The following is a 25,609-nucleotide window of genomic DNA, read 5'->3' as shown; positions in this document are numbered from 1 at the left end:
ATATGAATTGAAGAGTTTATGGGAAGTAGTTCAGGTTTTAACCCTTAACCTGAAAGGGATGCAAAATAGAAGATCGATAAAATTTAAAAGTTTGATAAAAACTCAAAAAAACTTGACAAAATGATAAAATGGATAACGAATTGATGAAAATTCAATTAAATCAGAAAATGAAATAGATGTAATAAAAAAATAGATCAACTGAAAGATTGACAAGTTTTTCAGAAAGAGAGTTCGTCTAATCCTGCCTGCATATGACGAAGGAAGACATGTATAAACCAAAAATAATAATAAAAAAATGCCCCAGTATCAGGGAGAAAATATGAGAATTTAATAGAAAAATCGTCGCTTTATTGAGAGAGATTCTTCTGAAGAGTACAAAAGGCTAGGAATTTAAGTGTAAAATCTCTTCAAATGTAAAGCATTAATAGGATCTGGCAATTCCGCTCCATCTGCATTGATCAGACGATAGGAATTACGGGGCAATGCTTCCTTAACCACATAAGGGCCTTCCCAATTGGGTGACCACTTGCCCTTTGGCCGATGCTTGAGATGAGCTGTCGATCTGAGCACAAGATCATTAACTCGAAACCTTCTCTCAATGACTGACTTGGCGTAGTGCCTAGCTATCCTCTAACGATAGGCCTGAGCGTGTTCTGCTGCCTTGAGCCTTTTCTCGTCTAGTAGATCAAGCTGTACCAATCTCTGCTGATGATACTGATCAAGCGGAAGTTCAACGAGTGACGCAAACTTGAGTGCGGGCTTCTGAACATGTAGAGGTAACACCACCTCTGTTCCATAAACAAGTTCTGAAGGCGTAGCATTTGTTGGGGTTCGAATGGTGGTTCGGTACGCCCAAAGTGCATCGTGCATCTTCTCGTGCCAATCACGGCCTGTTTCCACTGTTCTTTCCAGAATGCGGATCAAAATCTTGTTGGTGGCCTCAGCCTGACCATTCCCTTGGGGATAGTAAGGAGCTGAGAAGTGGTGATGAATCCCGAACTTCGAGCAGAAGGACTTAATCTTCTCATTTTTGAAATGACTGCCATTGTCCGACACAATATCATGTGGGACGCCGAAGCGACAGAGAAGATTTTTATGAATAAATGAAACTACATGTCGGCCTTTTACTGTTCGCAGAGTTACAACCTTGACCCATTTGGTGAAGTATTCTGTAGCCGCGAGAAAGTATTTGTGGCCATTAGATGCAGAAGGAGTGATTGGACCAACTACGTCGAAGGCCCACATTGAAAAGGGCCAAGGAGAGACTACGGATTGCAAGTATGCAGCTGGCGCATGAATGGAAGGCGTGTGCATCTGACACTTGACGCATTTCCTTACAAATTGGTGGCAATCTTGCTGCATGGTTTTCCAATAATATCCCGCGCGGATAATCTGCTTGACGAGTGTTTGGTAGCCGACGTGGCCGCCACAAATTCCTTCGTGTGCCTCTTGGATAATTTCCATGGCTTCGTCTTTGTCTAAGCATCTGGCATACTCAGAACTGAACCCACGACGGTAGAGAGTATTGGCAAGGATAAAATAGCGGACTGACATGTGTTGAATCGCATGTTGCTCCTTTCTTGGCATTTCTGCTGGAAACTCACCGGTTTCAATAAAGCTTTTGATGTCTTGATACCAAGGCTTTTCCTTCTGAGCGGCCTGGTTCACTTGCTCAACTGGAATGTAGGCAGGTTGATCAAGTCTGCCGATTTCGAAGGAACGACAGGATTCACTGTCTTTGAAAGACAAAATAGAGCCCAAGCAGGCTAAACCATCGGCAATGTGATTGTATTCCCTCTTGACATGATTGAGCTGAAATTCTTCAAAGTTGCCTATGAGAGCTAAGGCAATCTTCTGATAAGGGATTAACTTTGAATCCTTGACTTGCCATTAAGCATTAACTTGGCTGATAACAAGTAATGAGTCGCCGAAGGCGTGTACTCTCTTGACATCAAAGTTGTGAAAAATTTTGAGGCCTTGTATTAGAGCTTCATACTCAGCCATGTTGTGGGTACATTGGAAATTGAGTTTGAGGGAATAGGGGAACATCTCCTTTTCAGGAGTGATTAACAAGATCCCAATTCCTATACCAGACATATTTCTGGCTCCATCAAAGAATAGAGTCTAGAGTGGAGATTCCTGAATACTGCAAATGCGATCGTCAGGAAAATCGTCTTCTGCTTTGATCTCTTTTGTCAACGGAAAATCTGCTAACTGATCTGCGATGGACTGACCCTTGACTGACTTCTGAGAAACGTACTCCAAATCATACTGCATCAGGAGGACTTGCCATTTCGCAATCCGTCCAGTAAGAAACGGCTGCTCAAGGATGTATTTGAGAGGGTTGAGCCTCGACAGGATCTTGATTTCTGATGCCATTAGATAATGTCTCAGTTTCTGACACATCCATACTAAGGCTAGACATGTTTTCTCCATCTGAGAATATCTCTTTTCATAATCGATGAAAGTCTTGCTGATGTAGTAGATGGCATGCTCTATCCGGCTGCCTTCCTCATACTGCGCAAGAAATCCGCCACAAGCATTGTGGTTGACAGAAATATATAAAAGGAGTGGTTTTCCGAGTTCTGGCGGCTTCAGAACAGGTGGATTGAGAAGATACTGCTTGATGCGCTCAAATGAGAGCTGACATTCTGGTCCCCATTCAAATTTCACTTCTTTTCTCAGCAAGTGATTGAAGGGCTCGCATCTCATGGCCAAATTAGAGATAAAACGCCGAATTGACTGAATACCGCCTTGAAGGCTTCGCAGTTCTTTAAGATTGGTGGGAGGCGGCATATCAATGATCGCCTTTGCCTTGGCAGGATCCACCTCTATGCCTTTCCTGCTGATCATGTAGCCAAGCAGCTAGACTGACTCTACCCCAAAGACACATTTCTGCGGATTGAGTCGTAATTTGTAGAGGATAAGTCTTTCAAAGACTTGGCCGAGAGCATCAAGATGATCCTCTCCTTCTTTTGACTTGACCAGGATGTCATCCACATAGGCATCCATGTTCTTGTGCATCTGATCATGAAAGATCACTGCCATAGCCCTCTGGTAGGTCGCCCCGGCATTCTTGAGTCCAAACGGCATGACTGTATAGCAAAAGGTGCCCCAAGGCGTGGTAAAAGAAGTTTTGGATTGGTCACGAGCGGCCAATTTGATTTGATTGTAGCCCGAGTATCCATCCATGAAGGAGAACATGGCATGGCCTGCCGTGCTATCGATCAGAAGATCGATGTTGGGGAGTGGATAATCATCTTTTGGGGTTGCTTTGTTCAGATCTCGGAAATCGATGCAGATTCGAACTTTGCCATTCTTTTTGGGGACTGCCACAATGTTCGCCAACCAATCTGGGTATTCGATGGTCCGAATGAACCCTGCTTTTAACAGCTCTTCAAGTCCTTCTTTAACTTGCGGTGCTACTCGAGGATCCATCTTTCTGAGTTTCTGCTTGATTGGTTTGCAATCTAGCTTCAACACAAGGCGATGCTCGACTAACTTGGAGTCTAAACCTGGCATATCCTCATAAGTCCAAGCGAAGACTTCCTGATGCTGTTTGAGGAAGTAGATGAGTCTCTCCTTCTCATCTAAACTTAGACTGGAACCAATTTTGAGGATTCTTGGATCATCTTCTGAACCAATATTGACATCCTCTGTTGGATCCTGAACCAATGGCGATGGTTCATCCTGCTTCTGAATTCTGGCAAACCTTGAATTGTCGAGTCGAATTCTGCCAACTCTTCAATCTGCTCTGTCATTTTGCTGATTTCTGCCCCTGCCTTCGCTTTGTATGCTTTGGCTGGTTTATTTTGAAAAAGGTTGGCATTGATAACGAGCTTTTTGAATGATTTAAGAGCCATGATCACGGCAATCCTGTAAGTGAAAAGGAGGCTTTTGAGAAAAAGGGGAAATATCTGAAAAATAGCCTTTTGTACAGAGATAGAGAATGTCAACATAGATAAGGATATAAGCAGAGAATTTGTGTACACCAAGATGAACAGAGCGAACAAACTTTTCATAGATTAAGTAAACTTTGATATTTACAAGCGACTGTTTGAGACAAGGAAAGAAATTGGGGCGGATCTTGCCCTTACAAGATGACAAAAAGGAAAGAGAATAGAAAACACCGGCATTATTGAGCTCCCTTGACGAAGATGGTCTTTCTGCCGGATGACTGACCGGTGAAACCCAAGCCTGTGCCGGTGACATGCTGAACAGGGATGATCGGCTCCAGAATGCCGTCTTCATTTTTGCCTAGGCCCCTGAAGGGTTGATATCCGTGCTTCATTAGGAGGTCAAATCCTTTCCTTGATTTGGAGAATCGAGGAAACAAAGGATGATCTCTAAATGAGGTGCAATCGAGGCGTCCTCCTAGCTTGAAGAAGCGAGGTCCCTGCCACTGAACAACTGCGGTGACATTTTCTGTTGGCTGGATTTCCTTCAGATTCAGCATATCCAGGCTTTCACTCAGATCAATCTCTTCGGCTTCCCGGATGCTCGGGATGTCGGCAGTGAAAGTGGGACGGGGAATCATCGGCTGCGGGAGTCGTTCTTCCGGATCCTCTCCTAGGACCGTGGTGATCATGCCTCCCTTCGACCATTTGATACACTGGTGCAGGGTTGATGGGACCGCGTTGGCATTGTGAATCCAAGTGCGTCCGAGGAGCAGATTGTATGTTGGTGGTACATTGACCACATGGAAGAGTACAGTATGCACTGAATAGTTGATGAAGATCTCGAGAAATATCTTCCCCTTGGCTGGCTGTCCATGGTTATCAAAACCGTAGATAGTGATCGGATCTGGGGTGTATTCCTCTTCTTTTAGGCCCAATGCCTTGGCTGTCATCTCTGGACAGATATTGAGGCTGCTACCTCCATCAACGAGTACATGAGGGACTGTCATGCCCCTGGTCCGCACTACTATGTATAGGGCGTTGTGAAACGAATGAGGCTTTGGCAAATCCTCATCAGAAAAAGTGATTGGTGCATTCGTCATGGCCTGATTGACGATCTGAGTCATATCTTGCGGGGTCATGCTAGGCTTGACTTTGATCTTTCTAAGAAGATCTTCTAGCACTTGTTGGTGCTCAGATGAAGCGTGGGTCAGGTCCAGGATAGAGATGTTGGACAATGCAGTAATCGGCTTCTGAACTGACCCTGAAGCCTCTTCTCTCTTCGAAGCTGCCTTGATAAAGCGCTTCGGGATCCTGGGGACTACTTTGGCAGTTCCTGTTGCTGCCTTTGTTGGTTTGCTGGAAGATGGGATGACATCCGCCCTCTTGACGGATGACTGTGCTTGGCGAAGGACTAGGACCTGATGTTAATCCTGAATGTCCTGTCTAGAACATGGTTGGATACTGTCTTGCAAAGAGAATGCTTGCTCTAAGATGACCGAAGCTGAATGCTTAGGGAATGGTTTGGACAAGACTTCTGGCTGTGCTCATCCTCGTCCTCAATTAACATTTTTTGTCAATACAGTCCTGAATGATGTTCTTGAGAACAAAGCAATGCTCGGTTTCATGTCCGACAGTCCGATGGAATTTGCAGAATTTGTCAGTCCATTTACCCATAGCGACAGGAGGATCAGCCACCTTGGGAAGTTTGATCATTCCTTTCGACATCATATATTCTAAGATGTCTTCGCGGGACTGCTCTAATGCTGAAAATTCCCGATCATAACTCCAACCTTCGTGCTTCGGCTTTTCTGGCTGTTTCGCTTCTGGCTGGGGCGCTGGTTGGATGGGCTTAACAAATTTTCCTTTCTGGGCTGCCGAGTTTGCCCTTTCGGCACTGGGATGTCCTGAATTCTTGCTGCGGCCCTTCTTGTTCTTCTTTTTGCCGGAACCACTGCTGCCCTGATCTGTCAATCCTGCGGCATAGGCGACGTGCGCCTTTTTCTTTTGATCAGGATTTCCTCTGACAAAAGGATATCCTTTGTATAGACCATTGTCCAGGCCGGTCTCGAGCCACTCGGCTCTCTCAATTAATTTGATGAATGACTTGGCAGGTGAAGTGGAAATGAGGTTCCTCAAAGGCTGAGCGAAATTATTCAGAATAATCTGCAGGGCGTGCTCCTCCGGGATGGGGACCTTCATTCTGTTACAGGTGCTCCTCCACCTGTGGATGAACTCACTGACTTTCTCATTCTCCATCTGTTTTAAATTGTACAGATGATTGAGGGTTGGTGAGGCTTCAACATTGAACATGAAGCGCTCAATGAATAAGTTGACAACTTTATCGAACTCTCGTAGTTCGATAGGATTAATGTGGTCTGCATACCACCTGGCCGCTACCCCTTCAAGGCTGCGAGGAAAGCATATGAATAACGCCTGATTATCTTTTCTGAAGCGGCCGCACTCGGCATAAAAGGTGGCCAAATGAGCCTTGGGGTTACTGGTTTCATCGAATTTAAGAAACTTTCGAGGGAGATTCTCCAAATTGTCATCCCCGTCCAGACCATGATAGAAGTCTTCACCGGAGTAGGTCTGCTTGCCCTTGCTTTTAGCTTGAATATCTTTGATGGCCCAATTCATTTCTTTCATTTGCTCCTGCATCGGGTCATTGGTTGGAACGGGCTTGTTGATTGATTCGGGCTCTGCAGCGGTCTTTGCAAACTGCGGTGGAGGATTCTGATAGACAAACTGCTCTTCTTCTTCTGATTCCTCAACTGATTCTGTTTCTTCAGAAGTGGTGTCGTGCTGTACTTGCTTTCTAACAATCCTGACTGGCTTCTTTACAGCCTTTTTCTTTGGCTTGCTTTTTGGAACCGCTTCTTTCTGACTGGCCTCGGACTGTTCAGCCATCATTTTGGTCATCATTCTTTTAAACAGATTATACATGGCTGGATCGATATCATCTGTTTGATTCTGTCCTCTGACCGATTTGGGAGAATCCATCCTTTCGGCTTCGCTATCGCTGTGTTGAGGAACTGTTTCTTTTTCTGCCCTTGTTACGACCATTTTGCCAATGCCAGTGATTCCTGTTAAATATTGTGAAAAGAATGATTAGGGTTTGGAGGAATTTTTTTTTTTGGAAATGTGATTTTTAGAAAAAGACATGAGGGAAGGAATTTTGGCAAATTTTTGCGATGATCGCGTCGTCCTTTTATGGTGACAAAACGCGCCTTATGACCTAGGCGAGAACAGACAAAAAGAAGTCTCATCGCTGGGGATGAATCCGTAACTATATGAAATAAAATAAGATTTGGCCACAAAATAAAAGTTTGCATTTTCATTGATTGACAAAATTTAAATACAAAGAGAAGGTGGGCAGACAGTTAGCCACCATTCTCGATACTCTGATGATACATTAGGACCAGGAAATATAGACAAAGGAATAAAGGAGTCCCAAGTGTATTTGGCGACGTGGTATGCTCCAGACCACTGATCTGACCGTAGATCGAACTCTGGCATGCGGCCTGTCGGGAAGCGAGTGTTGACACGAACCTGCCGCTGCGAAAACTGTCTGAGACATCTCTCTGGCTGATAGTCTAAGCAGAAGAAAGGGCCGAGCAGTTTGTAACGCTTGTCACGAGCATAGGTGTAGCGAGGAATGGTCTCTCTTATGTCGAAGAAGTCCCAAATGATTTCTTCCTGATGCAGTTTCTCGATCAAAGCTCGGCACTGAATGACTGACTTCGGCTGCTTGCTGCTGAATCTGAAAGAGCTGGCTTTTGACGGTACATGCCGCAGGAACCACGACTGCAAGGCATACGTGCATCCTTCTACCAAAATGGTCTCTCCGAGGGCAAATCGAGCTAAACCTCTGTAGAGAAAAGCTAGAGCTGCCATGGAGACTGAAAGCTGACGGGTCTGCTTGCTTCCCCATCTTCGAAAAAGCTGGGCGACTCTGATATCGATGAAATTCTGACCATCCTGAAAGAATGCTAGCCCCACTGTGCATAGGACCATGGCATGCTGGATTCTTTCCTTCGCTGCTCGAGATAAGGTATCGACTTCTTCGTAGGCCCCATATTTGTTGTATAGTTCGAACAGATCGATGAACTGATTTCCGCTGATCTCTGTGAGAGGCCAGGATCTGCTCCCTGTAGCTCTGGCCAATGCTTCTCGAACATCTACCCCTTTGACATTGATCAAAAATTGTTGCTCGACTGGATCATCTGGCTGACCAGCTGGTTCTGGCAATCCCATGATATCATTGAACTCGTCCATTAGCATAGTCATCTCTCTCCACGGAAACCAAAATGTGCAGATACGCGGATTCCATCGCTCTGCCATAGCTTGAATTAGACTGCCGTTGATGGTTCGCTTGCCAACTGCCGATGCCATCTCCAATCCACAATCATCCAAGTGGTCTGGGAACATACGCGAGAAGGCGGTGAACCAAGAATAGTACCATCGAGGGAAGAAGGTACGGGACTGAATGACCCGATGATCTGGGGTTCCATCCCTTATTTGATAGAAGACATGATCCCAAGGAAAGATAGCATCGGGAGATTCGGATGCCATCAGAGTGATATTGAGGCAAAAAAGAGGAAGAGAGTCAGGTAGAATGCAGGACTTACGGATAGACTTTTCGATGAAAGAAGGGGACAAACATTAATCCTGGAAATTTTGAAAAGAACAGGGGGTTTGAAAAAGATTTTCCAGGGTTTTTAAGAAAAAGTTTTGACATAAAAACAAAAAGGAAAAGAATATAGGCAAAGGGAAAAAATATGCAACTGGGGTTTTTGAAAATAGAGGAAGTTTTAAAGAGTACACCCAGGGTTTTAAAAGAGGTCGATATAGGAGAACATAAGGAAAACATCGCATAATCATAGCTGAAAAAACAAGGATGCGCACACAGCACTTCCTAAAGTCTGACTCTATATGCAATATTTGAAATAGCTTGTAGGACCTTAATCCTAACTCTATGGTTCAGATCATCTGATTCCAATCAAGGTATGCCGATATACTCAAGCCGAAGCTCGAAGTACGTGGCATATAGGATATTTCTCCGGTTCTAAGGTAAGGGCTTCCCAATCCTTGAGCGCCTACCGATATACCTCAGACTATGGCCCTTAGGTACGTGGTAGGGGGGCGTGAACCCAAATAAGTGGTCCAGTTGTGAGGCTCTCTCCCGAACTATGGTTCAGTGAGACAGCCCAGCAACGTGAAGACCGGGACAATATAGGTAAAGTTGTTTTCAAAATATGATCAATATGCAAATAAAATCAGAAGGCTCTAATGCAAGTCCTAAAGAGATAGATTTTAAATGAAAAGAAGCATACACTTGCATACATTGTCTGCATTCAATCCCTAAAATTGAGGAGAGTTGTATTTAAGACCTAAGTTTAATGTGAACATGGATAATCTCCTCAATATGGTCCTACCAAACCATACTTAGATCCTATATGCAATGATGTCAGCTTTAGGACAAAGTCTAGGCTCCTAAGGTGTGCATGGAAATGTAGCTGACATAAAAGAATAAAGACTTAGAAAATATTTAAGCAAAGCAAAGGCATAGATCCAACCGGACGAAGACGAGTCCCATCACGGTCGCCAAAACTGTGATCATCGCAAAATTTTTCCTCTCTCGTTGGTGGTTTCTCTCTCTTCCTTCTCTTTTCCTTTTCCAACCTCTATTTTCCTCCTTTTTGAAGGGAAAGAAAATAAAAGACAGAAAAGAAAGAGAGAAGAGAAAAAGAAAGAAGAGGGAAGAGAAAGGAACTCTTTTGCGCGGTCTCACTTGACCTTAATTTGAAAAATATTTAGAAATTTAACTCGCCTCCGTTTTAAAAATTCGCGGAAAAAATGGAGAGACGGGATTCGCTCGTCGGTACGAGGTTCGACCGTTCCTAGCGCCTTTACCAGGGGTAATCGAACCAAGGATCGAATCTATGCCTTTTGCTTTGCCTAAATATAATCTAAGAATTTATTCTAACTCCAAATGCACAAAGAACCATGCTTGTGCAAATGCAAAAATGTATGCTCCTTTTGAAAATTGATTCGGAAATTTCCAAGTATTCTGAGATGAACTCGGGAGGGAAGTGAAGGAATGATTGAATCTAACTTAGAACTTGGGATAGATCAGAGAAGTTCTAAGTTTTTGAAGTAAATCAGGATTCGGAAAAATAAATGAGAAAGAATGACTTGAAGTTTTAAAATGAAAGGAAATGAAGTTTCAAAGTCAAAATCGATTTTGAATTTTGGATTTTGAATTTAGAAAAGAAAATGAATACTTGAGATGGAATTGAATTTGGATTTTTAAGTTTGGAATGGATCTGAGATAATCAAATGGTATTTAAGAATGGAAGTGGATTTAGGGAGTTCAGATGAGATCTGAAAAATGGAATTTGGATTAGAATTGGGAATGAAATTGGATCTAAAGATGGATTTAAGGTCTGAGATCTGAGATTCGAGATAAGATTGGGTTCTGGATCCTAAGATGGATTTGGATCAGAAGTCTAAGATCCAACATGTGATTGAACTCTGGATCCTAAAAATAGAACTGGATCTGAAGTCTGAAATCAACAATTGAAACTGGATTCTGGATCTTAAGATGGATTTTGGATCTGAAGTCTAAGATCTAAAGTGGAATTGGATTCTGGATCCTAAGATGGATTTGGATCTGAAGTCTGAGATCCAATGTAGAATTATATTCTGGATCCTAGAATGGAAATTTGGACCTGAAGTCTAAGATCCAAAGTGAAATTGGTTCTGGATCCTATAGATAAATTGGATCTGGAGTCTGAGATCCAATATGAGTGTTGAATTTTGGATCTTAAGATGGATTTGGAGTTAAAAAGAGGAATCAAGAATTTCTAAGTCTGATTTAAATTTGGGAAAAGGAATTTTTTAGAAATTTGAATTTTGAATATATAGATGAATCCCAAAGTCAATTTAGACTTGGGACTTGAAGCTTGAAATGAATCAAGAATCTCAAAGTTAAATTGAACTTTGAGTTTGATTGGAGTCTTTTGAAAATGAATTTGAAATTTCAAAGTAAAATTTGAGCTTTGAAAATGAATTTGAATTTGGAAATCTTGAATATGAAATGAAATTAAAATCTCAAAGTTAATTCGGACTCTGAGATGGAAAATGAAATAGAATTGAAAAAGATGAATAGGATTGAAGATTGATTGAAGAAGATATTTACATCACTTGGAGTTTTGAAAAACTAATTTTGAAAATATGATGCAGTTCTATCCTAAATGATGAATGAATTTAAAGGATTTTGAAATTGGATTTTGAAAAGATGTCTCATTCTTTGGATGAATTAAAATAAGATTGAAGATATAATACATCCTTGACTATGGTCATTGAATGTATTATATAATAATCTATATTTAAATTCAGGTGAAGAATAAAACACATTTGGTGCTTTTATAGAATTTAAAATGAAATTAACTCTCAATATACCCTGACTATGGCCATTGGTATATATTTTGAATTAATTTTAAGTTAAATTCTAATAAAAGAAAAAGATATTTAAGGAAAATATGATGAATTTTGAAAACAGATCCATTATGGATCCAGTGTTGTTTAGTAAAAGATAAAAATCCTAAGTTTTGTCCATACCCTGACTATGGCCATTGATATGGATCATCAACTTAGGATTGATTTACCTCTTACGAAATGGTGCACGTGTAATTCGTGTTTCACCATTGTGAGATTTTGAGAAAAAAAAAAAAACAAAAATGCATGAAGAACGAGTAATTCATGATATCTACAATGCTCATTCATTCTATCTAAAACTGGAAATGTAAATTCTCATTAAGGCTTAACTTATTACAGTAATCAAACTTGAAAATACAATTCCCAAGTAATGTTATTTTTTTTTTTTTTTACATATTCCCTTGGTTAGAAAACGTGCACCTATATATATATATATATATATATATATATATATATATATATATATATAGGCAATGCCATGAAGGTCTATATGCAACGAATGAAGGCAAGGGCCAGGATGGTTTTAAGGTGAACCATCGTGGAATATAATGGCCATAGTAGTTCATGATGAACCACTATGAGGAAAAAGAATGTGACTATAGTTGTTCTTGATGAGCTACTATAGCAAAAACTGATCATAATGGTTCATTGTGAACCTTTATAAGGAAAAGAATGACAGTGATGATGATTCTAGATGAACTATTATAACAAAGAAAAGCCACAGTGGTTTCTTGAAAAATACTGTAAAAGAATGACAATTATGATAATTCTAGATGACTATCATGACTAAGAAAAGCCACAGTGGTTCCTTGGGAACCACTGTAAAAGAATGATGGTTATGATAGTTCTAGATGAACTATCATAACTAAGAAAAAGCCACAGTGGTTCCTTGGGAACCACTGTAAAAGAATGATGGTTATGATAGTTCTAGATGAACTATCATAACTAAGAAAAAGCTACATTGGTTCCTTGGGAACCACTGTAAAAGAAAGGCAGTTATGATAGTTCTAGATAACTATCATAACTAAGAAGAAGCCACAGTGGTTCCTTGGGAACCACTGTAAAAGAAAGATGGTTATGATAGTTCTAGATGAACTATCATAACTAAGAAAAAGCCACAGTGATTCCTTGGGAACCACGGTGAGAAGAGAAAGAAAGGAAAGAACCGAAATGCAACAAGCAGTGCATACCCTATAGGTGCAATGGGCAGCTGGACAGCATTGACAACAAGATGGTAGTAAAGGAGTTTACCGAACAACTCATGTAAGAGAAAAAAAAAATGAGATAAGATGCTGTAATAGGAAGGAAAAAAATGTGAACTACTGCTGTAAACCGAGAATTGAGTTATCAGCTGTATATACAATAAAACATGGGTTGTTGTGACAAACAGGAATTGATGTAATGAAAGGATCTAATCATATAAGAGAAATACACCTGCAGACATTTTCTTTAAAAAAAAAAGAAAAGAAATTTGAAGCACTACACATAGATTAACCATCTTACCTTCTGGGTTGTAAGCTTAAACTGGATATGATAAAACCTCTGTTTTGCAGGGTCTTTAAAGGAGGGAGTCACGCTCTTCTCTTCTATTATGGAGGTCTTCTGCCCCTGGAGTAAAGGAGATGATCTGGGGGAAGAGGGCGGTCAGCGAAAGATGGATGAGGTGCGCCACCAAAAAAAAATCGGATCCCCTTTTCTCCTTCGTTGTTGTCTTTATATAGAGAGAGGAGAAGAAACGAGAAGGGGAATCTGTTGGGGAAGGCTCGAGAAGGAGGAGGTTAGGGATCAATGGTTGGAGAAGGAGGGCGTTGCAGATGGACGAAGGGTGGAGGCTGTAAGTGGATGTCGCGCATGGGGCTGGCCGGGGGAAGCTTCGTGAAGGTGGGGGAAATTGAAGATGATGTTGGCGATCAAGGGTTGCCCTGAAGCAAAAGGGGGATGAGCGGTTAATGGAAACGGGGCGTGCGAAGCCGTTGCAGATGAAGGGCGAATGGAGGCCATGGGGGTTTCGAGAGGGGGTCTCGCACATGGGGGAGACTTGGTGATGGCGGGATGGAGAGAGTGGCCGAGGGAGGAAAGCGAGTTAGGGTTTTCAAAAACCCTAACTCGACCCTCAAACCTCGAAATTTAGTTTTTCCAAAAACAGGCCTCCTTTTCAGGTTTTTTCTAAAAGGATGGTTAAAGGTGAGTTTTTCGGCAAAAATCTTCAAAAACCGCGTAGTCTTCCCTAATTTCTTTGGTTTTTTGCATGATTTTTCCATTTTTTGTATTTTTAGAATAAAATCCTAAAGTTTGTAAGAAAACAAGGATTAAAACTAATTTTTTTGTATTTTTCTGAGAGATATTTACAAAAGTATTTTTCTGAGAATTTCAGACCATTTCGGAGAGATTTCTTCAGAAGAATGGGTTTGGACCCAAGTTTTGAGAAAATATTCGAGCTTTAAACCTCGAATTGAGGAATATAATACGATGGATCCAAACGGATACCGGACGAAGAGTCTGAGCTTTTCAAAAGATTATTTTGGTAATTTTGAGAATTTAATTTAAAATTGGATAATGAAACTCAGATTTGGATTTTGATAATGGATCCGGATCCGAAATTGAGTCAGATATGGAAAATGAATTTAATTTCAACCAAATTTTGAGAAACAAAATGGAATTTAGATTTAAAACTGACTCAATTACCCAGAAAATGGGGGCAAAGGGCAGAGAAGGGGATATTTACAACATTTTGAAAAATTTGGGGTGTTCACAGGCCTTAGGGTGGATATACCCTCCTAAGATGATCAATTTATACGTAAGACTTCCTGCTCCAATGAGAGGAGTCAGGCATACTTTGGTCAAGTAGCACCGAAGAGAAAGCAAATTTTTCTATGTACTCCTCAGACACAAGATCCCTATGGATTGACTCTTTGATGCATGCAATGGGTTTTTATGATATGCAGAGTGACTCATGCATTTGTGATAGAATGGGTTGCATGCGACAAATATGAATGATTAATCATATAAGGTCACAATTTTTTGTTCTTTTTTTAAAAAATTAGAACCTTCTTAATAAGTTGATTATTGCACTTGAGGTTCCTACACTTTAGACTGACCTCCTCTCAGGTTGGTCTAAGATAGCGACACTCGGCTTCACTGGTATTTTCTCTTCTCTAATTTCGACTTGGTTTTAAATGACTAGTTATAGAGATATGAAATTAAGTTTCAAGGAATTCCTATTAGATCTGATAGTCTCCACTAAGGCTTGAACTCTGAAGGACTAGAGCTTGATGAGAATGCATTCAAATGCATATCTTTCCCATGGGTAAGCTTCCTAGAGTCTTTGTTGTTAGCTCAGAAGAGCTTATTCCTCACTTTTGTCATCCTTTGACCTAAGACTTAACAACCATGGGTCTCATCGCTTCCCGGTCCAGGAGGGATGCCTCTAGCTATCCAATCTCTACCTTCAAAGGCCATATAACTAGAACCTGTCACCTTGCCATAGGTCTAGAGGTAAGTATTGACTTTCTACTAGCTCTAACTTTTTTATTCTAACCTCTACCCCTAAGGCAATCTCATGACCGGAGCCTGCCACCTCGCTATGGACTCGGAATATATGTCAGCCTAAGTGCAATGCCCTTTTTTATGCTTTGCTCTTCTTTTTTTGGCATTTTCTCTTTTTGCACTTTCTTTTCTTTTTTTTTCATGTTTTTCAATGTTTTTCTCCATCGAGACAAATAAAAAAGACTCCTTAGGGGGGCAACCTATGATGCATATTTGCATTGAATATATGGTCCTTCGTAACCTAGACCTTGGGTTCCCACTTTGGATAGTGTTGGGAGAGGATCTCTTATGCCCTACTGATTTTTTCCCGGTCCATGAAAAGGTTGGTACCCCATGTTCAAGGCGATTCTCCACCCATTGAGGTATTTCGAGACTTGTATGTACTGAGGGTGACTTTCAAACTGAGAATCGTTTATCCTCTTATTGTGCTTGAGGCTTTTGTGTCGAGAGACAATTCTGTGAGGAAATAAGGGTGTACCCTTTTTTACTTGGTTCGCCTCACTTCCCAGATGTTTCTTCTTGAGCGAGAGCATGAGACTGTCCTTTTATAGGACATGATCTTTCTTGGACATAGAAGGGGAGACCTTGGTGTGATCAACTAGTGGGTCCAGGCGAATCACAGTTATCTGAGGGGATGTCCTTGAAATTTCTTCTTTTCCCTGTGGGACGTATATTTTTTATACTTTCATGCCCCCCTGATAGCATACTTGAGGAACTGTTGATGGCAGATAGGGACCATCACTATATGAGATGACTCGAGGAATAAAGACTGTTGTATTGGTTAATGCTTTGTGCTCGTTGACCCGTTTCAGGAACCATTCCTCTTTGGGCTCACAGGCTTCGACTTCTTCCTCTTCATTGTAGTTTATGTCCTCGTTTTCTTGGGACTGTTTTTGCTCTTGATTTACGAGGAGGTCACCACTTTCGATGTTGTCCTGGATAACGTATCAGAGGATAAAACATTCCTCGATGTCGTGCCCCAGAGCTCTGTGGTACCGACAATACTTAGTCGGGTAATTTCTTTTCATTTGCGATGGGTTAGACACCTCAAGCAACTTTACCAACCCTTCCTTTAATAGGAGATTCAGAACGTATGATCGGGCTTGTTGGAACTTAAAGGCAGTAGCCTTGATAAGTTCAGCATATGTTTTAACCTGAGCTATATTCATGAGGTTCTGTAGAAGTTGAGAGAAGTTGTCCATCAAGATGGCCAGTGCATGAGAGTGTGAGATCAACTCCTTCATCCTATTGGCCAAGGACCGCTATCAGTTTATGAATTCATGAGCACTTTTGTCCTTTTGTTTTAGGTCATAAAGTTGGTTTTGTAATAAAGTATGCAAAAATGTAATCTAAGAATGCTAATGCATTCACAATGTCCAAGAATGAACAAACACAAAGGCACAAGAGATAGATAAAAGAGAAGTCCACTATGGAACAATACAACAAGCCTTAAAAAGGCTACACAAATAAAAAGTAAATAGATTTATTGAAGAGGAGCCCTCAAAAGCTTAAAGATACAAGGGGAGAACACCCCTATTTATACACAAAATGAATGGGCAAAAGGGAGCCATTGGGGGCTCCCACATGTCGTTGGGTCATATTTATGACCGTTGGGGGGTCCCAACAACTATATTGTGGGACCCCCAATGCATATTAAATAAAAAATAAATAAAAAAAGACTACCTATTTAAATAGTTGTTTTTAGAAACAACTATATAAATTGACCAAAATACCCCTATCGGGTATTATACACACACATATATATATATACATATATTTTAATACCCCCCTAAAAGTTTACGGAGATATTACCGAAAGTTTGCTAAGAAAAAAAATAAAACGAAGAGCAGGAAGAGCTTTAGTGAAGAAGTCCGCCAATTGATACTCTGATGTGACATATAGCAGGGTAACCGTTCCTCTCAGAAATTCATCACGTAGATAGTGGCAGTCCATCTCTATATATTTGGTGTGCTCACGGAAGGTGTGATTGATGACAATGTAAATTACACTTTTGTTATCACAACATAACTTCGAAGGACTGGAGATGTCAACACCCATATCTTTGAGAAGACTTCGTAACCAAATGAGTTCTATAGTAGTAGTTGTGATAGCCCGGTATTCAACTTCAGTAGGAAGAAAGTGAGACTTTCTGATGCTTCTTGCATCTCTAGGCAATTAGAGAATCTCCTAAAAAGACACAAAACTAGTATTTGAGATTCTATCATTAGGGTTTCCTCCCCAATCAGCATCAGTATAAGCAAGTAAATTTAATGAAGATAAAGAGGATAAAAATAGCTCTTTAGTGATGATATTCTTAAGATATCTGATGATTCTTAGCACAACACTCACGTGGACAATTGTAGGAGCATGTTGAAACTGACTAGCAGAGTAAACGACATGAGCAATATCTGGTATGGTAATCGTTAGATAGGTGAGAGAGCCAATGAGTTGCATGTAGGGTGTGGGATCTTCTACAAGAGTCCCATCCTCCAGTCTTAATTTAGCATTGATCAGTTCAGGAATTTTTCACCTTCTTATCATTTGAAATTCCAGATTTAGTATATATATCTGCAGAAAGTTTCATTTGAGAAAGAATATAACCGCGGGGAGAGTATGCAACTTCAATTCCTAAAAAATATCTTAAGAATCCTAAGTCAGACATATCAAAATTATCTTTTAATATATTTTTAACATTACGAACACCAATTTGATCGTTCCCTGTTATAATCATATCATCTACATAGAGTAGAAGAATAACAATACTAGTTCATGCATTTTTTACAAAGAGAGCAGTGTCAGTATAACATGAACGAAAGCCCAGACTAATCATGACATCACTAAATCTATCATATCAAGCTATGAGAGCCTACTTAAGACCATATAATGCTTTTAAAAGTTTAAGAGTTTTTCCCTGTTCAATGTTAAATCCCGGCGGAGGATCCATACAGACTTCTTCATTTAGGTTTTCATTAAAAAAGACATTTTTAACATCCAATTGATATATAGGTTATTTTCTTGTTGATACCACATCTATTAGGGTCGTAACACTAGTCATTCTAGTCACGGGTGCAAAGGTTTCCTCGTAGTCAATATCATATTCTTGTAAGTATCCTTTAGCTACTAATCTTGCTTCATATCGTTCTAAATTTCCATCACTTTTAGTTTTAACTTAAAAAACTCACAACATCCAATCGGTTTCTTATTTGAAAGAAGTTTAACTATTTCCCAAGTGTTAGCTTTCTTAAGAGCATCTAGTTCTATATTCATGGCTTCAATCCAATGTGGTATATTTTTGGCTTGATTATAATATATGAGCTCATGATAGAAGTGTAATTAAGCAAGTCCTATAATTAGGTGTTAGAGTTTCATATAACACAAACCTATTTGGTAAAATGGATTCTTTAGTAGATCGTCTAAGAGATGCTTCTTCTAGAGACTCATTGTTTTGAGAGATTTTTTCTAAGGCACTAATAGGTTTATTTTGCTCACGCCGGGTATAAACTTGAAGGTTTTGATCAATGATATCATCATTGTTTGGTGATGTTTCAATATTAGAGTTTTCATGATGTGTATGAATCATCACTAGTATGCATATCTTCCGTTGAAGAAAGATCATACAAAAACATATAGTTAATTTCATCTTTCTTATCAAGATTTTCAAAACCACTTTCATCTTCTAAGAAGGTCACATCTTTGAAAACATAAAGTTTGTTATTTTTTAAATCAAAGCATCTATATCCTTTTATATTTTCACCATATCCAAAGAAAACACATTCAATCGCTTTTGAAGACAACTTATCTCTTTCATGTAAAAGTACAAAGCATTTGAAATCGAAAATACGTAAGCAATTAAAGTCGGGTACCATGTTGAAAAGTTTTTCATAAGGAGAGACATTTTTCAAATCGGACGATGATATACAATTTATTAAATAAATGAAAGTCAAAACGACTTCGGCCCAAAAAATTTTAGAGATATTTTTAGAAATAAGTAGTGTTATAGCAGTTTCTACAATATGCCTATGTTTTCTTTCTGCTAGCCCGTTTTGTTGAGGTGTTCTAAGACTCGATCTTTGATGATAAATTCCATTTTGCTTTAGATAATTTTGAAAATCATTGGATGATATTCTCCACCCGAATCAGATCTAAGAATAGATATATCACTTTGAAATTGATTTTTAATTTTTACGCAAAATTCTTTAAAAAAGGAGAAGGCTTCCAATTTAAGATTAAGAAAATAGATTCATACATACCTTGTAAAATCATCGATGAATGTTATATAATATGAATAACCACCCTTAGACATAACCAAAGATGGACCCCATACATCCGAGTACACCAATTCAAAAGGTCTTGTTGAAATAAATGTTTTAGTTGGAAATGGAATAAACTTTATTTTTCCAAAAATACAATTTTTGCAATTGATATCTTTTTCTTTACAAAATTTGTTCCCAAAAGGAAAAATATACATTTTTGAGTAGCTTGGATGTCCAAGTCTTTTATGCCAAGTTTCAATACTTTTGTCTTGGACATAAGCACAAAATGAGTTTAAAAGAAGAGTCAAATGATCCATAAAATAGAGGTCTTCCTTCCTATGGTCTTGCCTAATTCACTTCCCGGACTGGAGATCCTACACAAAGCAACCATTAGATGAGAAAGATATTTCACATCCATGGTCGACAATTTAAAAAACCGAAAAAGGTTTAGGTTTAATTTTGGAACAACTCTAACTTTTGGAACAAAAAAAAATTAAGAATTTTTGGGATCTAGTGTTCCTATACTCTTTATTTTTAAAAAAGTTTCATCGACCGTAGAGACACAAGAAATTTGTTAATTGGTGCATACATCAGTTAAAGCATGTTCATGAGAAGTCATATGAAAAGATGCTTCGAACTCTAAAACCTAAGAATACGTACCGGGTGGTGATGTGGAGGCAATGGTGGCACCCGATGTAGAGAAGGTAGCTTTGAGAATTTGTTGAAGAGCCATGAAAATTTGTCAAAGTGTTTCTTTAAGATCTTCATTCTTGCCTTCATCTTCCTTTTTGGTGGTTGATTCTTCAACGGAAGCAACCATAGGCTTGAAAGTTCTATTTAATTTGGGGCAAGTGGGTTTAACATGACTTGGCTCATAATAATGATGACAAACAATCATCTTTCTACCTTCACCATTGTTATTATTGTTGGTATAGTTACCTTGCCTCCCAAAGTTTGGGGGGGGGGGGGGGGGGTTATATGTTTTAACATTGTTGCCGAGTTTAGACACGGCTAAGACCTCATCAACACTCTTACTCATGTCAAGCCTAGTTTATTCTTGAGTAATTTCGACAATAGTATCTTTCAAAAGAGGAAGAGTAGATCTATTTAGAAGAGAGGGTCTTACTTGCTCAAATTCGGGACAAAGCCTAAATAGAAACTGAAACAATCTTTCTTGTTCCATTGGTTTTTGCCTAAGTTTCACATCCTCAATGGCCACCCACTTAGGCTCCAAAAGTGTTAACTCATCTCATAGAGGATTTAAAGCATTATACTAATCTTGAATGCTCAAATCACCTTGCTTGGTGGTTCTTACTTTTTCTTGCAAAAAAAAAGTTATTGCAAGATCTTTTTGGGTATACATATCATTCGTAAAGAACCAAACTTCATTGGCTCTATGAAATTTAACTATATTAGCACATACCTTGAGTTCTACATTATTCATGAACCATGCAAGAATTTTTGGATGATTGTTGTTGCAATCTTCCACCTTTCTTTTATGTTCTTCAATTACCTTGAGGCGAGCATCTACCTCAAGAGCTTTTTCTTGATCTCATTCTATCTTGGTGAGCTTTAGTTGAAGTTTCGGAATAGAACCCATTACATAACCCCAAAGTTTTTTTCCTTTGAGATTATTCTCCATTGCGGATGCCCACATCATGTAATTCTTACAATTGAGTTTGAAGGAAAGATCAATCTTGGATTCCATTGCACGGATAGGATACGAGAGGGAAGGGGAAGAGCGTTGTCATGACTTCAACTCCAAGAACCGTATGGCTCTGATACCATGTAATAAAGTATGCAAAAATATAATCTAAGAATGCTAATGCATTCACAATGTCTAAGAATGGACAAACACAAAGGCACAAGAGATAGATACGAGAGAAGTCCACTATCGAACAATACAACAAGCCTTAAAAAGGCTATACAAATAAAAAGTAAATAAATTTATTGAGGAAGAGCTCTCAAAAGCTTAAAGATACAAGGGGAGAACATCCTTATTTATACACAAAATGAATGGGCAAAAGGGAACCATTGGGGACTCCCACATGTTGTCGTTGGGTCATATTTATGACCGTTGGGGGGTCCCAACGACTATATTGTGGGACCCCCAATGCATATTAAATAAAAAAAAGATAAAAAAACTACCTATTTAAATAGTTGTTTTTAGAAACAACTATGTAAAATGACCAAAATACCTCTTTCGGGTATATATATATATAGGCTTATGGTAGGAAGGGCCTCCAAGTTGAAGCGAAAACGGTTTATGAATAGATTTATAACTTGCTTAAATTCCCTGACATGTTATAGGTTTAGGGTAGAGAATCATTTCAGTGCCTCTCCTCTTAAACTTCTGGATAACCAGTTGATCAGCTTCCTATCGTTGTTTTGATATTTGGCTACACTGTCCATGAATAGGGTCATGTGAGTCCTTGGGTCCCCTTTCCCACTGAATTTCAAAAACTTGAAGGGTGTGTCATTATCATCATTATATCCCTCAAGCAAAAATCGTTCATGGAGTATTCTCTCTGGTCCATATCCATGTATCTCATTCTCGATGTTAGGTTATGGACCATGTTTGTCTGACTCGAACGACATGGTTTGGACTAGACGGGTCAACCCGGATTTGTAGACTCTCCTCTCCACATCATATACTTGAGACTCTCCTCACTGACTGTACTCTGTCATCTTGTGACTCTAGAGTCCGTCTGCGCCTTCTTCTTGTCTCTTTGTCGGACTGTACCCTTTCATATTCTGATTTGTGAGCTCTTCTAGCTCTTCTTTTAACTCGTGCATGTTCTTGTGCCAACCGCTCTTGGATCTCTCATTTTTTCATCCATCCTTTTCATATTTCGTTTGGCTTGTGCTAGCATATCTTCTTCTTTGGACCGGGTTTTGAAATGAGAGGTCCTAAGAGTTCGTCTCTTAGTGAACTCACCTGTGCTAGAGTTGTCTGTCTCGTAACCCGCATTAGGGACTTTACGAAACTGGTGAGGGTGTTGTTCTTCAAACCAAGCTTTGAAACGCGAGGCCCTAGGGATTCATCTTTTGGTAAACTCATCCGTGCTAAAACTACCCGTCTCATAACCCGGATGGGGGACTTTATGAGATCGATGAGGGTACTGACGTGAGTTGGACTCAAGGAACATCAGAGTCTTTCTCCTTTTTTGGTCGTTTATAGACTCATCAGGAATGTCTGTGTGGATCCTTTATTCAGGATCCTCATCGAATATAATGTTTTGAATCATATGGAGTGGCATCCCGTATGTGAGATTCTCCAGAAGTGGTTCCTTTGGGATTGATTGAATTTAAAATTTACAAGATTTAGATCGGATATGCATTATACGCCAAACAATTAGTTCACACAGGCCCAAACAAGTAATCAAGAGATTTTCATAATAATTGGTACCTTAGAAAGTTGAATCCACTGATTCGCGAGGTCTCTTCGAGTTCTAGGGTTTCAGGGTTTTCTTTCGGGTCCACACCGTTATACCCAAGCTAACAACTTAAGGGTACTAGTATGAAATATCCGGCTCTAATGGTACAGACACTGATGTATTCGAGCTAACAATTTAAAGGTATTAATGGAGAGATCCGAAGATCCAAATGATAGGATAAGAGATTTTTTAAAATTTTTGCAATAAAAAATAGTTTTTTTTACTGAGAGAAAGATAAAAATAAATAAAGAACACAATGAAATCAAGCAATGTTTCAAACAAAACAATAACTTGATGAAGGTTGTGTTTTTCTATTTTCTATATGACATACAAGTCTCCAACAAGGGTCTCTAGAATGTGATAAGCCTAAAACCTACTATTTATGCATGAATCTACTGCAGAGCAACCTATTCGTGAGATAAAAAAAATAAACAAAAAATCTACGAAAAGAAACAAAAAAAAAGCGAAAGACGTGGGGGTTTGCAGACGGTGCTGCCTGTCAGTGGACGACAGAACCTACAGACGCGAGGGTCTATGGACGGCGCTGCTAGCCAGCGAACGACAAAACCTGTAGACGCGAGGGTTTGCGGATGGCACTGCTAGTTAGCGAACGACAGAACCTGCAAACGCGAGGGTCTGCAGAGGGCAGAATCCGGACGTTTAAAGGCCGGCGGACAGCGAACAACCAAATATAGTGTACGACGGTCAACGGACGACCAAAACTTAGCAGACGGCGAAACAGAGATTGTCATCCAGACAAAGACAGAAACCCAAAAACCAAAGATTTTGGGCTCGTCAGGGCTCAAAATCTCCCCATAATGCAATTCTAGCTACAAAAATTTTAAAAAAAAATACGGCATCACATCACGATTTCCTAAAACTGTTGATAAAAATTTTGAGTTGGAAAAAATGAGACTTACCCAGATTACGCAAAATCATCTTTGAAATCGTAAGGGACGTCATTGCAAGCTCCCATCGTCCTTCGCCTGATGGGAAGGTAAAGACGGGGCAGGTTTCTCAATCTCCGTAGCTCGAACTGTGTCATTGCAAATTGCAATATGCAAATTAAAGATAAAAACGTGTACAAATACCTAATCCAAAGATTAAATAAAATTAGAATAAACAGATTAGGGATATGGGAAAATACCTTTTTCAAACTCAGGTGTTTTTTTATCATTCAAGCTCCTTTTTGTTTGGTAGCACCTCCATGTAGGTATGAGTGTTCTTTAATGGCATCGGGACAGCGTTCTGACAAGGCTTGGGTAGACGTGTTATTGCAGGGTCAGCATGTGGGTATCTAGCTTCTAGATTTTTTGATAATTTTTAAATGTTCAAGGTATAGAGGTGAGCTCCTATTTATAGAGTTCAACATGAGATATGGATTACTCATTCAGGAGAGTCTTCTCGTACGAAAACTCATCCAAGAAGAGTCCTCTCACCCTGAAAGACGTGTAGGGCGGTTAGGATGAGATAGGGATAAGCCTCAAAGCTTCTCTGCGTGTTCAGTATAATAGACGACGAAGTGATTGTGTCGTCCCCTAACGGACGACGCTCTGTGTTCTGCCATCCTGTGACGGACGGTGTTCCCGTTCTGCGGTCCAGTAATGGACGACAGTCCATCCTGCGGTCTCGTGACGGACGACGGTTCGTTCTGCCGTCTTTGCACTGCAAACACTTGTCTTTAAAAGATGTTAGTAATTGGGCATCATGAAATTTTGGTGTCTACAGTGTGGACACCCCAAGGCATGTAAAACTTATTTGAGAAAGCTCTTCTGATGGAGGTTAATAAGTCAACAGTTATTAGATAACACAATATAGATCATTATTAAATAGCCAGAGAAAGAAAGAGGCTTGCTGAAGGTCGTAGACTGCCATGGGCAACAGTGAGGGTCAGACATTTCACATGTACAGGCCTGCAACATGGCTTGGAAAGAGGATCTGCCAGAAGAAAGCCTAAGAGCATGTTTGCTGTCACTGAAACCAGAGCCCTGATCCCACTTACATTCATTTCTTCAATCCCCCTTCCTGGAGAAATACATCACAGGATTTTACAAATTTGTTAACATTTTCGTAGACATGGAAGCATTGCGTCTTGCCCATATTTATTTGATTGCAACATGAAGCATGAAACTGGAGCTACGGCATTCTGCTTTCTATGATAACAAATGTAACCGACCTTATGTCACACATTATACCAACAAAAAATTCCTGAATTCTTACACATGGTTCCAGAAAGGGAAGAGAGGAAAGATGTAAAAAATGTATGGATGTAGCATGAGAGGGCCTAACCAATATGTCACAGAAAGCTTCAGAGGACCACATTAAGAAAAAGTTCCACATTCGAATGAAGAGAAAAGAAGAAGAAAAAAAAGTCTGCTAGCCACCATAATTTGTGAATAATCTACAAATAAGAAAGAAAAATACCTGAATAACCCATGCATTTGATTGACTCTTCTGGTCTCCAGGGCCTTGGAGACCTTCAGCAGTCCAGAGTTTGATCGTTCTAGCTTCAGTTCACGTGGATAAGTCCTAGAGAGCTCGCCCAGTGGACCCTTTATCCTCAAATCCTGCCCTTCCAAGGTGATAGTCACATTGAATGGAACCTCTATCGGCTGCTTCCTAATTCTCGATTCCTTGCACTCCACATTCTTCCTCAAAAATGCTACTCTCGTGACAGGAGGACTCCCGTTACTGAGTTCACTTCTTTCACCAAAAGAAAGCGGATTTCAGAGAGCTGAAACAGCAGAAAGAAAGATCGAACTCAGAACTTCAGTTACTAAATTATCCAGTTAATGACCACTCAATTTGTTATTAGGAGTAGACAAAATCTAAAATAATCGGCTTCATATTTCACCATTATCAACGAACAACTCAAACAGGTGAAACATTTTCCAGGACAATGGATTACAGACAATTCAATAAACAGCAAAATCGATCCAATTCTAGGGATTTCCCGAGCAAAAGCAGGAGTTTC

General features: G+C 39.8%; 1 pseudogene across 1 annotated transcript in view; it reads right to left on the bottom strand.

The window, feature by feature from the left end:
• Positions 1-25,361, bottom strand: part of LOC149823110 (large ribosomal subunit protein uL6c pseudogene) — a 44,131-nt pseudogene extending 18,770 nt beyond the window's left edge. The window contains exon 1 of the transcript XR_016426163.1: positions 25,060-25,361. The product of XR_016426163.1 is annotated as a large ribosomal subunit protein uL6c pseudogene (transcript). The remainder of the gene's footprint in view (positions 1-25,059) is intronic.
• Positions 25,362-25,609: the final 248 nt, after the last annotated feature.

Source organism: Nuphar pumila, chromosome 11, assembly GCF_984573655.1.
Source record: "Nuphar pumila chromosome 11, dmNupPumi1.hap1.1, whole genome shotgun sequence".
NCBI lineage: Eukaryota > Viridiplantae > Streptophyta > Magnoliopsida > Nymphaeales > Nymphaeaceae > Nuphar > Nuphar pumila.
Note: the sequence above shows the minus strand (reverse complement) of the source record. Positions and strands in the feature narration are given on the sequence as shown.